Here is a 15,068-nt window from a genome sequence, read left to right as displayed (position 1 = left end):
ATCAAACTGGTTGAATGGAAAGAAAATAGTTATAAAAAATGGAAATTTTAACCAAGATGTACACACTGGAGGATGTCTACAGGCTAGTGGTCTGGGGACAACCACAGAAACAGATGCATGACTTTATTCACCCTCTTTGTCACCCTTCCTTGGTGCCAGTCAAGGGTGCAGCAAAAGCTAGAAGACAAACAAAGGACAAGAATAATCCCTGCATGTTTCGTGCCATCCACCTCCCCGACCCCCACCCACAAATGCACAATCATGACGTGATCACAGAGGCAAATTAGTACGTCTCCTTATTTATTTGGTTAGATGCAGGGCTGCTCCAGAGTGATGCGTTATTACGCTGTGTTAAGCCCTTTACATGAGCACCAGTGTGATTACACAAGGTCACATTCATTTTCACATGCACCAAGAAATTAAATGATTTGCCCAGAATCACGGGATGGTGAGTTGATGCTAAAATTTGAGCCTGATTCCCTAGTTACAAATGTTGGCATGTACTGGCCACCCACCACATCATGGAAAGAGGGGCAGTGGAAGGCAGAATCCCTTTATGGTATGTTACTGGGATTTTGAAAGCGCTCTAATACCCTGAGGTGTCCTGGCGCTGTGTGCTACAAACCGAGAGGTCATCTGTGACTGTTAGCTGAGATGACCATTTAAGTAAATAGCCATGATTTTAATCCTTTAATCATCTCCACCCGATCAAGGAACCGATGCATCTCCCCTTTTGCGAGCCTTTTGTCTACTTTGCGTTACGCATCCAGGTACTTTGTTGAGAACTTTGTTGCATTCACCATCAACTTGAACTAAGCAACTTTAATCATCTTTTAAGTAATCTTAAGTGTAGTATTGTGGATTTTTGTTGTTTGTGGTCTTGTGTTTACGTCTATATAAAGAATACTTATTTTTATAAAACTTGTTCTTGTGTCCATCTGTAGTGCATTCACTGTATTACTGGCATATTCAGATATGCTTAACACACTGCGTCTGAGATAAGCCTGTCTGCTCGTGCCAAGCTACCAAGGGGGTGAGCAGGGGTTATTAAGGAGTGTAATCCCCGTATCCTGACTTAGAAGTAAGGGTCCCTATTTGGTCAAAGGTGAATACCATTGCTAACTAGAGACCCCCAGATCTAACACTCTTGATAAGAGTGTTTGTGCGGCAAGAGCATATGATTGGTTCCCTACAGTGTCTACCATTTTGGAAAGAGTTGATGTGACACCTCCCATAGGTTCCAATATGGTGTATAATGGTGATGTAGTGACATCAGTCTGGTCAATGTGATTGGTTGAAATACGGAGCTGGGGACTGAAATGAAACTCAGCTAATAATTGGCAGTATAGACATGGAACCTCCTCCAGTAAGTCGGTAATATCCAAGGAACTAGCAAGACAGTTATGTATGAAGAGACAATTATTCACTTGCAATCCTGCGTCCGCGTTGACTTCTGCATAATTATTTTTCTCTAACTGAGCAGCATCTTCTAACATAGAGTCAGTTTCTAATTGACTATTGAAAGAGTTTGAAACATTGCTGATTATAGCTGTTGCTGTAATCATGCCCTTAGTGGTAAGGTGTTGTTTGGTAAAGAGCTTTGGAAGTGTCCAAATCTGGCACCTTTAGATGGAAGGGTAAACAAGTGTGTGCATAATAGTTATCATGGGTGGGCTTGATATTTCCGGTACCTCCCACCTGTATGACCTCTGACGGAAAACTCTAAGAAAGAGTTGTTTTGTCAACCTAGATGCAGTCAATCATGAGGTCTGATGAAGAAGCCAAAAAGATTGATCCATTATGGTTTGAGTCCCTAAGGAAGAGCAGAACTCACAAATATCAAAGATGGAATCTCCAAATTGATATTAATGTTGGTATTATCATTCTCAACTTCCATAGTATAAAGGTTTTTATCAGATTTTGATTTGCCTTTTTGAGATCATGTTTTCCTGATAATTTGAGCTGCTGATAATCATACTTGGTTCATCACTCAATACCTTCCATGAATGCATGCAGAAGACTGCTAGATGGCTGACGGATAATTACCTGCAGTTTAATGGTCGGAAAACAGAAATCTTACACTGCACTGTGAAGAAAATCCCTCGTCTGCTTCCAGACAACTTCTGGCCCATTCAGGTAGATAAGCCTCCCACACCAGCTGTAGCAGTGCGCAATCTGGGGGTAGTTTTTGATAACAAGTTGAGCCTGGAGAAACATGTGAATAAGACAGTTGGGATTTGCTTTTCCCTCATCAAAGATCTGTGGAAAATTCTCCCCATGTTACCTTTGGCAGCTAGGGCTCTAGTAGTTAGAAGTATTGTTTTAAGCTGGGTGGACTACACAGGTGTCCAAGAGAAGGCACTGGAATGGATCATCTAGTTCCTCGCCGGAAGAACACAGAGAGTCCGCCTCCCCCCGTTTCGATCCGAGGTCACCGAAGTCATCTGCGGCGTTCCCCAAGGATCATCACTCAGCCCAACTCTCTTCAACGTCTACATGAGACCCCTTGCAGCCATCGCACGCCAACACAACCTCAACATCATCTCCTATGCCGACGACATCCAACTGATCCTCTCCCTCACCAGAGACCCCGCCACCGCCAGAACTAGCCTACACGAAGGGATGAAAGACGTCGCCGAGTGGATGAAGAACAGCCGCCTGAAACTGAACTGAGACAAGACGGAAGTCCTCATCCTGGGACCATAGCCCTCCACCTGGGACGACTCCTGGTGGCCCCCGGCCCTAGGCAGCACACCCAAGCCAACAGACCACGCACGCAACCTGGGCTTCATCCTGGACTCCTCCCTCTTGATGACCAGACCAGTCAACGCCGTCTTCTGATCATGCTTCAACACCTACGCATGCTCCGCAAGATCTTCCGATGGATCCCGACCGAAACCAGGAAGACGGTCACCCAGGCACCAGTCACAAGCCGACTGGACTACGGAAACACCCTCTACGCCGGAACCACAGCCAAGCTACAGAAAAGACTCCAACGCATCCAGAACGCCTCCGCCCGACTCATCCTGGACATCCCCCGACGCAGCCACATCTCCGGCCACCTGAGGGACCTGCACTGGCTCACCGTCAGCAAGAGAATCACGTTCAGACTCCTCACCCACGCACACAAGTCCCTCCACGACCTGGGCCCCAAGTACCTCAACGACCGCTTGACCTTCTACACGCCCACCCGTCAGCTACGTTCGATAAGCCTCGCCCTCGCCGCCGTACCACGCATCCAAAGAGCCACCACCAGAGGAAGATCCTTCTCCTACCTGGTGGCTAAGACATGGAACTCCCTCCCCACCTACCTTCGGCTGACCCAGAACCATCTCGCCTTCAGGAGACAACTCAAGACCTGGCTGTTAGAGCAAAGCAGACCCCCCTTCCCCCAAGCGCCTTGAGACCCTCCGGGTGAGTAGTGCGCTATACAAATGCTATGATTGATTGATTGATTGATTGACTACTGTAATGTTCTGCTTCTTGGTGCAGACAATTTTCTCATTCTGAAATGACAAAGAATACAGATAATTGCCACTAAGTTGGCTTTAAAGAGGACTCAAGGCGATTTTGCATCTGCGGCTATCAATGATCTCCATTAGCTCCCTCTAGCTCAGAGAATCCAGTTTAAATCATTATGTATTGTCTTCAAGGCGCTTCATGGACTTGGACCTTTGTCATTGCAGCAAAAGTTCATCTGGCACATTCCATCACAAAATCTTCGTTCTTCTAGTGCTCACCTGGTTTGTACTGCCAGAATAAGAACCTTCAGGTTTGGGGGGAGTGCCTTCAGCTGTGCGGCTGCCCATCTGTGGAATAATCTTTAGCCCAATATCAGACAAATAGAATAATACCTTCAGTTTAGGAAAAAACTTAAAACTTATATCTTCTCTAGGATGTAGTGCAGGCTATTCATCCCGTGGGTAAACCAGTGCATGTAGAGGAACCTCTGTCATTCAGCGCCAGGATACACATGGAGTGATAGTGTGCTTTATAAATTCTGTTTACATTACATTACTTGCAAAGTGTCTTTCAAGAATTTTCCAGAAAAATCTGCCACTGTAGGTTGTTGGGGAGTCTAATAGGTGGTTAGAAACTATATGCACTAATCTGGCCAGTGCTGCACTCACAGACAAGGCTGCTGCCATTGTTTGAGGAGAGCTGTGACCAAAAGAGCTAAACAGCCTCCCAATGTTGGCCTTTACTAACAATACCTCTTTCCCTCTGCACCCTGCTCAGTGCCTCAACCACCCCTACAACACGCCACTGCCATCTCCACCTAGCTGCCCGGGGCCGACGGTGGGCCCCTTGGTCAGCAGGAGCTGACAGTAGGTCAGCCTGGCTTGCTGGCAAAGGAACTAGAGAGTAAGACTCCCATAATTTGGTCTACTGTTTACTCCCTATTCTGAGTGGGTGGGCAGTGGCAGCTGCAGCATCAGCATCAGCAGGTTGGCGACCAAAGCCAAACTGTGCCGAGGCCGGAGCCAGGGGCAATGTGAAAACAATGAAACCTAAGCATGATATCAGAGGCCCGGTTAAAGGGGGCCAAGGCCATAAGAGATCAGAAGTGGTGAAGGCAAGGGGCAGGGAGGAACAAGGCAACCGAACTCCAAACCGGAACCTGCTCCCCCCTCTTATGAACACCACCAGTAGGAACTCGCCCCACAGCCCCCCACATCCAGGGCTCTGCTCCGCCCACCCTCTCTACCTCTCCCCCTCTCCCGAGCTGATGCAACGCCTCAACCTCATAAAACCGCAGATTGCTACCCTGATCCTTGGCCTGCAGGAAACCTTATCCACCCTAGGGAATCTCCAGCTGCCCTCCCTTCCCTCCGCACCACCCAACATCCCTCTGCCTCTCCCTAGGAATGACTATCCACCCACCAACCGGTCCCTTCCCCCGACAGGTTCCATGCCTCCTCTCACTAAAGTCACAATTGAGTAGCGAGCAGTCAATCCCAGAAGAACTATAACCTCCCTCTCCACCCAGGAAGTGAGTGCACTCGTCGCATCTTACAAACTCCCCTCGAACCAGCCAGCCCAAGCCCCACTCCTGAACTCTACTCTCACCTCCTTGATCCAAGTCATCACTGGAGTGGGTAGGGACCCGCCCCACCACAGAGCCATCAGACCCCCTATGTATCTATCCTCCATACCCAGAGCAAAGCTTGACAATGTGAAATCAAAAGAAGACCCCCCCATTAACTGTTTGCTTATCAACAGCCGGTCCGCAGTCAAACATGCAACGGAAATAGCTTAATCCATCCTCTCACATGACCTGGATGTAGCCTTCATCATGGAAACGTGGCTAAACACCTTATCCCTCCCCATTCTGGACATGCTGGTGACGCCCGGTTTCTCAATTATCCGCAAAGACAGGCCCATACACAAAGGTGGCGGCATAGCAATTATCCACAAAAGTGACCTCTCTATCTCTGAAATTCCCTCCTGCCTGTATAATTCCTTTGAATGCCTGTCGGTCAACATCAAATCTCTCACTCATAGTTCACGTCAATGCCATCTCCTTTACCATCCCCCTAGCAACTCCAACGAATTTAGAGCTCAGCTGTCGGATCTGATCACCCAATCCGCACTCAACAGCGACCACAGCCTAATTCTGGGCGACCTCAACCTAAGATGGAACGAAACCAATAACCCGCGCATTCAATCTCTCAACACTCTTCTGCAAGACAACGATAAGATCCAACACTGCTCAGAGGAAAGGCATTACAGAGGAGAGATCCTGGATGCAATCATTGCGAACAAAAATGCAGTCGGCCCTTTCACTCCCACCCACTCAAGCCTCCCCTAAAAGGGTCAGGAACACATCCAGAGTCCCCCGAGGCAAGCTAGAAGAGGGACTTAGCTCACTCCTCCGAACATAACGGACTCCACCTCAACCTCGGAACTCACCTCGCTCTATCATTCCAACCTGGAGCTCACCCTGGATCAACTGGCACCTCTGAACTAAAAAAACCCAGAAGCATTTCCTCGAGGTTGTGGTTCTCTACTGACATTATTGAGGAAAGTAGACACCTCAGATCCCTGGAAAGAATTTGGAGGAACAACCCCACCTCCCTCCATCGGGATCAACTCAAGGCAGCACACAAAAACTACTACATTCATATCAGGAGCAAAATGTCATCCTTCTTCCGCTCTGCCTTAGACAATGCCAAAAACCGCCCAAAAGAACTCTTCAACATCATTAAGAACCAAATCTACATTCCAGCAGCAGCCAACCTGGCGGCGTCCAAAACCCATTGCGACAACTTTGCCAGCTTTTTCAATGAATAAATCGCCAAAATTGATTGTTCATTCAGCTCGAAGCTCTCCTCCTGCTCAGAAACCCGGAGTCCTGCAACTAACCACAACCCCCCAGCAACCTTGTCTGTCCGCTGGTCATCCTTCCGGCCTGTCCAGGATGAAATGATAAGCAATCTTTTAAAGAGGACTCAAGGCGATTTTGCATCTGCGGCTATCAATGATCTCCATTAGCTCCCTCTAGCTCAGAGAATCCAGTTTAAATCATTATGTTTTGTCTTCAAGGCGCTTCATGGACTTGGACCTTTGTCATTGCAGCAAAAGTTCATCTGGCACATTCCATCACAAAATCTTCGTTCTTCTAGTGCTCACCTGGTTTGTACTGCCAGAATAAGAACCTTCAGGTTTGGGGGGAGTGCCTTCAGCTGTGCGGCTGCCCATCTGTGGAATAATCTTTAGCCCAATATCAGACAAATAGAATAATACCTTCAGTTTAGGAAAAAACTTAAAACGTATATCTTCTCTAGGATGTAGTGCAGGCTATTCATCCCGTGGGTAAACCAGTGCATGTAGAGGAACCTCTGTCATTCAGCGCCAGGATACACATGGAGTGATAGTGTGCTTTATAAATTCTGTTTACATTACATTACTTGCAAAGTGTCTTTCAAGAATTTTCCAGAAAAATCTGCCACTGTAGGTTGTTGGGGAGTCTAATAGGTGGTTAGAAACTATATGCACTAATCTGGCCAGTGCTGCACTCACAGACAAGGCTGCTGCCATTGTTTGAGGAGAGCTGTGACCAAAAGAGCTAAACAGCCTCCCAATGTTGGCCTTTACTAACAATACCTCTTTCCCTCTGCACCCTGCTCAGTGCCTCAACCACCCCTACAACACGCCACTGCCATCTCCACCTAGCTGCCCGGGGCTGACGGTGGGCCCCTTGGTCAGCAGGAGCTGACTGTAGGTCAGCCTGGCTTGCTGGCAAAGGAACTAGAGAGTAAGACTCCCATAATTTGGTCTACTGTTTACTCCCTATTCTGAGTGGGTGGGCAGTGGCAGCTGCAGCATCAGCATCAGCAGGTTGGCGACCAAAGCCAAACTGTGCCAAGGCCGGAGCCAGGGGCAATGTGAAAACAATGGAACCTAAGCATGATATCAGAGGCCCGGTTAAGGGGGGGCCAAGGCCATAAGAGATCAGAAGTGGTGAAGGCAAGGGGCAGGGAGGAACAAGGCAACCGAACTCCAAACCGGAACCTGCTCCCCCCTCTTATGAACACCACCAGTAGGAACTCGCCCCACAGCCCCCCACATCCAGGGCTCTGCTCCGCCCACCCTCTCTACCTCTCCCCCTCTCCCGAGCTGATGCAACGCCTCAACTTCATAGAACCGCAGATTGCTACCCTGATCCTTGGCCTGCAGGAAACCTTATCCACCCTAGGGAATCTCCAGCTGCCCTCCCTTCCCTCCGCACCACCCAACATCCCTCTGCCTCTCCCTAGGAATGACTATCCACCCACCAACCGGTCCCTTCCCCCGACAGGTTCCATGCCTCCTCTCACTAAAGTCACAATTGAGTAGCGAGCAGTCAATCCCAGAAGAACTATAACCTCCCTCTCCACCCAGGAAGTGAGTGCACTCATCGCATCTTACAAACTCCCCTCGAACCAGCCAGCCCAAGCCCCACTCCTGAACTCTACTCTCACCTCCGTGATCCAAGTCATCACTGGAGTGGGTAGGGACCCGCCCCACCACAGAGCCATCAGACCCCCTATGTATCTATCCTCCATACCCAGAGCCAAGCTTGACAATGTGAAATCAAAAGAAGACCCCCCCATTAACTGTTTGCTTATCAACAGCCGGTCCGCAGTCAAACATGCAACGGAAATAGCTTAATCCATCCTCTCACATGACCTGGATGTAGCCTTCATCATGGAAACGTGGCTAAACACCTTATCCCTCCCCATTCTGGACATGCTGGTGACACCCGGTTTCTCAATTATCCGCAAAGACAGGCCCATACACAAAGGTGGCGGCATAGCAATTATCCACAAAAGTGACCTCTCTATCTCTGAAATTCCCTCCTGCCTGTATAATTCCTTTGAATGCCTGTCGGTCAACATCAAATCTCTCACTCATAGTTCACGTCAATGCCATCTCCTTTACCATCCCCCTAGCAACTCCAACGAATTTAGAGCTCAGCTGTCGGATCTGATCACCCAATCCGCACTCAACAGCGACCACAGCCTAATTCTGGGCTGACCTCAACCTAAGATGGAACGAAACCAATAACCCGCGCATTCAATCTCTCAACACCCTTCTGCAAGACAACGATAAGATCCAACACTGCTCAGAGGAAAGGCATTATAGAGGAGAGATCCTGGAGGCAATCATTGCGAACAAAAATGCAGTCGGCCATTTCCCTCCCACCCACTCAAGCCTCCCCTAAAAGGGTCAGGAACACATCCAGAGTCCCCCGAGGCAAGCTAGAAGAGGGACTTAGCTCACTCCTCCGAACATAACGGAGTCCACCTCAACCTCGGAACTCACCTCGCTCTATCATTCCAACCTGGAGCTCACCCTGGATCAACTGGCACCTCTGAAACTAAAAAAACCCAGAAGCATTTCCTCGAGGTTGTGGTTCTCTACTGACATTATTGAGGAAAGTAGACACCTCAGATCCCTGGAAAGAATTTGGAGGAACAACCCCACCTCCCTCCATCGGGATCAACTCAAGGCAGCACACAAAAACTACTACATTCATATCAGGAGCAAAATGTCATCCTTCTTCCGCTCTGCCTTAGACAATGCCAAAAACCGCCCAAAAGAACTCTTCAACATCATTAAGAACCAAATCTACATTCCAGCAGCAGCCAACCTGGCGGCGTCCAAAACCCATTGCGACAACTTTGCCAGCTTTTTCAATGAATAAATCGCCAAAATTGATTGTTCATTCAGCTCGAAGCTCTCCTCCTGCTCAGAAACCCGGAGTCCTGCAACTAACCACAACCCCCCAGCAACCTTGTCTGTCCGCTGGTCATCCTTCCGGCCTGTCCAGGATGAAATGATAAGCAATCTTTTAAAGAGGACTCAAGGCGATTTTGCATCTGCGGCTATCAATGATCTCCATTAGCTCCCTCTAGCTCAGAGAATCCAGTTTAAATCATTATGTTTTGTCTTCAAGGCGCTTCATGGACTTGGACCTTTGTCATTGCAGCAAAAGTTCATCTGGCACATTCCATCACAAAATCTTCGTTCTTCTAGTGCTCACCTGGTTTGTACTGCCAGAATAAGAACCTTCAGGTTTGGGGGGAGTGCCTTCAGCTGTGCGGCTGCCCATCTGTGGAATAATCTTTAGCCCAATATCAGACAAATAGAATAATACCTTCAGTTTAGGAAAAAACTTAAAACTTATATCTTCTCTAGGATGTAGTGCAGGCTATTCATCCCGTGGGTAAACCAGTGCATGTAGAGGAACCTCTGTCATTCAGCGCCAGGATACACATGGAGTGATAGTGTGCTTTATAAATTCTGTTTACATTACATTACTTGCAAAGTGTCTTTCAAGAATTTTCCAGAAAAATCTGCCACTGTAGGTTGTTGGGGAGTCTAATAGGTGGTTAGAAACTATATGCACTAATCTGGCCAGTGCTGCACTCACAGACAAGGTTGCTGCCATTGTTTGAGGAGAGCTGTGACCAAAAGAGCTAAACAGCCTCCCAATGTTGGCCTTTACTAACAATACCTCTTTCCCTCTGCACCCTGCTCAGTGCCTCAACCACCCCTACAACACGCCACTGCCATCTCCACCTAGCTGCCCGGGGCTGACGGTGGGCCCCTTGGTCAGCAGGAGCTGACTGTAGGTCAGCCTGGCTTGCTGGCAAAGGAACTAGAGAGTAAGACTCCCATAATTTGGTCTACTGTTTACTCCCTATTCTGAGTGGGTGGGCAGTGGCAGCTGCAGCATCAGCATCAGCAGGTTGGCGACCAAAGCCAAACTGTGCCAAGGCCGGAGCCAGGGGCAATGTGAAAACAATGGAACCTAAGCATGATATCAGAGGCCCGGTTAAGGGGGGGCCAAGGCCATAAGAGATCAGAAGTGGTGAAGGCAAGGGGCAGGGAGGAACAAGGCAACCGAACTCCAAACCGGAACCTGCTCCCCCCTCTTATGAACACCACCAGTAGGAACTCGCCCCACAGCCCCCCACATCCAGGGCTCTGCTCCGCCCACCCTCTCTACCTCTCCCCCTCTCCCGAGCTGATGCAACGCCTCAACTTCATAGAACCGCAGATTGCTACCCTGATCCTTGGCCTGCAGGAAACCTTATCCACCCTAGGGAATCTCCAGCTGCCCTCCCTTCCCTCCGCACCACCCAACATCCCTCTGCCTCTCCCTAGGAATGACTATCCACCCACCAACCGGTCCCTTCCCCCGACAGGTTCCATGCCTCCTCTCACTAAAGTCACAATTGAGTAGCGAGCAGTCAATCCCAGAAGAACTATAACCTCCCTCTCCACCCAGGAAGTGAGTGCACTCGTCGCATCTTACAAACTCCCCTCGAACCAGCCAGCCCAAGCCCCACTCCTGAACTCTACTCTCACCTCCGTGATCCAAGTCATCACTGGAGTGGGTAGGGACCCGCCCCACCACAGAGCCATCAGACCCCCTATGTATCTATCCTCCATACCCAGAGCCAAGCTTGACAATGTGAAATCAAAAGAAGACCCCCCCATTAACTGTTTGCTTATCAACAGCCGGTCCGCAGTCAAACATGCAACGGAAATAGCTTAATCCATCCTCTCACATGACCTGGATGTAGCCTTCATCATGGAAACGTGGCTAAACACCTTATCCCTCCCCATTCTGGACATGCTGGTGACACCCGGTTTCTCAATTATCCGCAGACAGGCCCATACACAAAGGTGGCGGCATAGCAATTATCCACAAAAGTGACCTCTCTATCTCTGAAATTCCCTCCTGCCTGTATAATTCCTTTGAATGCCTGTCGGTCAACATCAAATCTCTCACTCATAGTTCACGTCAATGCCATCTCCTTTACCATCCCCCCAGCAACTCCAACGAATTTAGAGCTCAGCTGTCGGATCTGATCACCCAATCCGCACTCAACAGCGACCACAGCCTAATTCTGGGCTGACCTCAACCTAAGATGGAACGAAACCAATAACCCGCGCATTCAATCTCTCAACACCCTTCTGCAAGACAACGATAAGATCCAACACTGCTCAGAGGAAAGGCATTACAGAGGAGCGATCCTGGAGGCAATCATTGCGAACAAAAATGCAGTCGGCCCTTTCACTCCCACCCACTCAAGCCTCCCCTAAAAGGGTCAGGAACACATCCAGAGTCCCCCGAGGCAAGCTAGAAGAGGGACTTAGCTCACTCCTCCGAACATAACGGACTCCACCTCAACCTCGGAACTCACCTCGCTCTATCATTCCAACCTGGAGCTCACCCTGGATCAACTGGCACCTCTGAAACTAAAAAAACCCAGAAGCATTTCCTCGAGGTTGTGGTTCTCTACTGACATTATTGAGGAAAGTAGACACCTCAGATCCCTGGAAAGAATTTGGAGGAACAACCCCACCTCCCTCCATCGGGATCAACTCAAGGCAGCACGCAAAAACTTCTACATTCATATCAGGAGCAAAATGTCATCCTTCTTCCGCTCTGCCTTAGACAATGCCAAAAACCGCCCAAAAGAACTCTTCAACATCATTAAGAACCAAATCTACATTCCAGCAGCAGCCAACCTGGCGGCGTCCAAAACCCATTGCGACAACTTTGCCAGCTTTTTCAATGAATAAATCGCCAAAATTGATTGTTCATTCAGCTCGAAGCTCTCCTCCTGCTCAGAAACCCGGAGTCCTGCAACTAACCACAACCCCCCAGCAACCTTGTCTGTCCGCTGGTCATCCTTCCGGCCTGTCCAGGATGAAATGATAAGCAATCTTATCGCCTACGCTAAACCCTCATCTCACTCCCTTGATCAACTTCCCTCGAGACTGACCAAGGAGCTGAAGCTCACTCTAACTCCTATGTGGGGCAAGATCATCAACAGCTCCTTGAGCAAGGGCTCCATTCCTGACTGCCTTAAACTCGGTCAAGTCACACCACTTCTAAAAAAACCTGGCCTTGACCACATGGACATGAATAACTTCAGACGGGTCTCAAACCTTTCGCCCCTATCCAAAATTCTGGAAAGATGTGTGCTCGCACATTTAACCCAACATCTAATCTACCTGACCCACACCAGTCAGGGTTCAGAAAGGGCTGCAGCACTGAAACCGCAATACTAAATGTCCTAGATGATCTGCACATGTCACTCGACTCCAACCAATGTAGCCTTCTCATCCTCCTTGACCTATCGGCACGTTCGACACAGTGGATCATACCCTGCTACTCAATGTCCTCCATGAGAGAGCGGGCATTTAAAAGACGGTCTTAAAATGGTTCTCCTCTCTTCTCAACAACCGCACTCAAAGAATAAAGATCAATAGCTTCGAATGAGACCCCCTCCCCATCAGCAGAGGAGTTCCTCAAGGGTCAGTACTCTCCCCGCAACTCTTCAACATCTACATGGAACCCCTCACCTCACTTCTAAGGAACTCCAACATCCCCTTCCACCTCTACACGGATGACACACAACTCTATTTGAAAACCACATCGATCGCAGACATTCAACGACTAAACGGTACACTCATGGAGGTCCAACACTGGCTCTCAACCAACCACCTCAAACTTAATGAAGAGAAAACGGAAGTACTCCTCATTTCGAATAAAGATGAAAACCCCCAAATAGTGGAATGGCTCAAAGCCTTAAATGCCCTCAATGTCTCTCTAGCGCCAACGGACTCCGCAAAATCCCTAGGGATCACTCTCAATCCCAAACTGGACATGAAAAAACACATCTCAAAAACCGCAAAAAAGTGCGTTCCTGAGCTTGAAACTTCTCCACAAAATCAAACCCTTCCTCCCCCCTAAAGACCTGAAACAGGCCACTCAGGCACTGGTGCTCTCCAGAATTGACTATGGCATCCCAGTGCTGATTGGAACAGCCACATCGCACCTGGGACCTCTCACCTCCACCCTCAACGCAGCGGCAAGAATGGTCACAGGAACAAAGAAATATGAGCACATTTCTCCGGCACGCAAGGAACTGAAGTGGCTCCGGATAGACCGACGAGCCAGCTTCCGCACAGCTTGCCTCACACATAAAGCCCTGCATACAGGCAAACCAGAATACCTGCCTACCAAACTCAAAAGGGCCGGTCTATCCAGGAACCTCAGAAGCTCCAACACACTCCTACTCATCCCTCTGATATCACAGAAACACAAAACCGCGAATAAATCCTTTCCGGTTAATGCCCCCAGGATATGGAATCCACCCGCCCCATATCAGAATGGCCGCCTCCTTTCCGCAATTCAAGATGCTACTCAAAGCCCTCTTCATTGAGCGCTCCGGTTCGTAACGAGAACCCCACGCCTGACTGTGAAAGACTGCTATCTCTTTGAACCCAGAGCCGGATGATTCTCTCCTGATCTCCGTCCCGTATTACGCTCAAGCTGTTGTTGTACTGAGTTTATTTTCCTACTTGTTCTCCTTGTTCTTGTTTTGTGTCCTCATTTTCCTTTGTTGCATATTTGTATTTGTTTGTGAAGCGCTCTGATACCCTCGGGTCCAGCCAGCGCTATACAACACTTCAATAGAAAGGCAGTGGAGGAGCAATGTGTCAACTGTGACCAATAGGCGCAGAATGGGCAGGGCATAGTCACAATTGCTGGAGAGCTAGGGCGCTCGATCACCACTTCCCTTGTGACAAACAGGCACGGAAACCGGGCCAGAACTGGATAAGGTCAATATTAATGCACAGTGTGACTTACAAGAAGGAGCTGTTGTGGATGCGGCAAGCCTCAGGAGTGAGAAGAGGGTCTTTGGAGCCATGGTGAGTTTTGTATCTGACTCAAAAGTACCGGGTAACTCCGGGAGTGGAGTGGACAGTGGGCCACAAGAGGAAGTCAGGAGGTCATCCATCAGCCCATAAGAAGATATCAGCATTAGCATCAAATAGGAATCACAGGACCAATCATCATCTTTATAAAAACAGAGAGCAAAAAGCAAAACAGACGCTCCCGCTGTTGCACTCAGCTGGCCGTCATTCCACCATCCAATCTTCCCAATAACACTGTGGGTAAACTGCCTTTGTGTGCTCTTTACATACGCCACACAACAATAACAAAAACAATTTGTGAAGAGAAATATTGTAAACTTTTGGGAAAAAATGCATTTTCCCAATCATTAAATAGTACCAAATTTGAAACTGTAAAGCACTGTACTTACATGGGTGTAAAATAATTCCAAGCTTTCCGCATTTTGCAGCTTGATAAAGTGGCTATCAAGTGCAGCCCGGCATCTGCTAGCATCCTGATATTTTATGCCTCTTACTGAGTTGTTTGCCAAAGATTTGTTGTAAAAGTTTTCTCAGTCAAAATTGAATTGACTATTTGTGATGGTGCAATTGCATACCTAGAGAGCTGCGCGAGGAGGTTATATTTAGTCCATCCGAATTGTCATTCTAATATTGTAAGGGTCAGAAGCAGCATATCACACGATGTAGTGCATTTTTAGCTAGGATATATTGCTATACGTAAACTAGATGGCAAAGCAGATTTGAACTATATCCTTTCTCTCCAGGCAGCTTAATTGCAAGTCACGAATACTGCACATTTTGGTGCTGTGTGGAGAAATGATTCTACATAAAATTCATTGCTTTATCCATTTGATTATGTT

General features: G+C 48.4%; 1 pseudogene; it reads right to left on the bottom strand.

Moving 5' to 3' along the window:
- The window catches only part of LOC147751231 (uncharacterized), a 97,194-nt pseudogene that overhangs the window by 81,124 nt on the left and 1,002 nt on the right, over nt 1–15,068 (bottom strand).

Source organism: Lissotriton vulgaris, chromosome 1_1, assembly GCF_964263255.1.
Source record: "Lissotriton vulgaris chromosome 1_1, aLisVul1.2, whole genome shotgun sequence".
Taxonomy (NCBI): Eukaryota; Metazoa; Chordata; class Amphibia; order Caudata; family Salamandridae; genus Lissotriton; species Lissotriton vulgaris.
The sequence above is the reverse complement of the archived record's forward strand: the minus strand, read 5'-3'. Positions and strand labels throughout refer to the sequence as shown.